This window comes from Belonocnema kinseyi, chromosome 5 (genome assembly GCF_010883055.1).
Source record: "Belonocnema kinseyi isolate 2016_QV_RU_SX_M_011 chromosome 5, B_treatae_v1, whole genome shotgun sequence".
Classification (NCBI taxonomy): domain Eukaryota; kingdom Metazoa; phylum Arthropoda; class Insecta; order Hymenoptera; family Cynipidae; genus Belonocnema; species Belonocnema kinseyi.
The window spans coordinates 52310102-52311857 of NC_046661.1; the positions used below are offsets into that span (position 1 = coordinate 52310102).

At 25.6% G+C, this 1756-nt stretch overlaps 1 protein-coding gene across 1 annotated transcript in view; it reads right to left on the bottom strand.

Annotated features, from left to right (window-relative positions):
- Positions 1-1756, bottom strand: part of LOC117173649 (ETS homologous factor-like) — a 5935-nt gene that overhangs the window by 1257 nt on the left and 2922 nt on the right. The window lies entirely within an intron of this gene.

Below are 1756 nucleotides of genomic sequence, written 5' to 3' on the forward strand. Positions count from 1 at the left end.
CTATAATATAAATGGTCTAAAGAACTGTGAATTTATTTTTTACATTTATTAAATGAACAGAATTTTTCCAGTAGAATTCCTTGTTATCAATTAAAAATACAATAATGATAATAACCAAATTATTTTAGAAAACAATTCATAATTAAAAATATCAAGTTCTAATATAGATTTTCTTGTTTTTTATCAAAAAAGAAATGGTATAAATAACTGTGAAATGTTTGAAATCTCTTGAACCCTTTTGAAATGTTTAAAATCTCTTGAACCCTTTAGAAATGTTTGAAATCCCTTGAACTCTTTTGAAATCCCTTATAATCTTTTAATATTTTAAAGTCTGGTATACACGTAAAAGTAGAGTCGTAAAAAGATTAATTGTACTTCAAAGTGAACCCAAAAAGTTTTTTTGGTGCATCAGCTCAACAAATGATAAATTTTGGATTTTGTCATTAAAATTTAATTTTTATGACATCAATCATGATAAATGTATATTTATTGTAATTTATTTACTTTCTGGAGTCTCCTAAAAGTCTCCTTTTTTTATTTTAAGTACCCTATTTTCTGTAAAATATTATTTGGATTTTTTTTTTAATTTTTATTAGCTTGGATTTTTCGTTCCGATTAAGTTCAATAACCTCGCATAAAATTTCCTAGGCCGCTTCAGGCCGTTTGAGTTGGCCCATGATGACTTGAAAATCATTTTTCGAAAATTCAACTTTTCAACATATCACTTTGTGATCAATTTCAATTCACATTTTTTTTTATTGCAAAAAGTTGTATTTTTTACTGCTTCTGGAAAAAAATTAAAAAATTTCTAATAAATAAATAAGGAGAGATAAAGATGGTTTTGTTTATTTTTTATTTCATTTCAGATTTCGACACCTTCCCGAGGCAATCAGAAGATGAGAGCAATGCAATCAGCTCAACGAATGTATCCGGTAAAGATTTCATTTTCTGAAATAACTCTAGTATATGGGATAATACTGTTACTGACATTTTCAACACTTATTAAACTTGAGATATTTTTATTCAAATCACAAATTGATTCATATATGGATGATTGCGAAAAAGTTGACCATTTTAGTCCTAGCCGTTTTCCGCATTTTCTTTGATTAATAAATTTTTTCTACAAATATCTCAATAAAGTGCTTATATCAAGAATCAATTTATTTTATTTTCAAAATTTTAGACGAATTCGTTTAGAAATTGAAAATAAAAATATACCCCAAATGGAGCGTAACGCACTTGTTTCAAACTATAAATTTAAAATAAAAAACTGCTAAATCAAATTTAAACGTTTTTTAAATATTTGGGATTCACAGATATGACTTATATTAAGTTGAAAAAGATAATCAAAAATAGGGTTCAATATTTTATATTTAAGACTTACGAAAATCGCTTCAAAGTATGTGCCACAAGTTTTATCTCTGGTCACGTGGCAATGCTATTTTAATATAAAACTCGAAAATAATTATTCAAACTATTCATAGTGCGGGCTAAAATTGCTAATTTTATACTTGCGAGGATTTTTTATAGTAAAAATTTTAAAACGCTGAAGTAAAAATCAAATAATTAGTGATAAAAGCCATTTTTGCCATATTAAAAATTTTTTACCTGCTCTACATATATTTAAAAAATGTTGCAAATCTTTTTTTATTATACATAACGAAACCTTAGTTTAAAATGTTCAAAATTCATACGTATCACAAATACATTACTTGATCTCTTTTGATTATATTTGCATATTCTCTAGGGTTAGAAC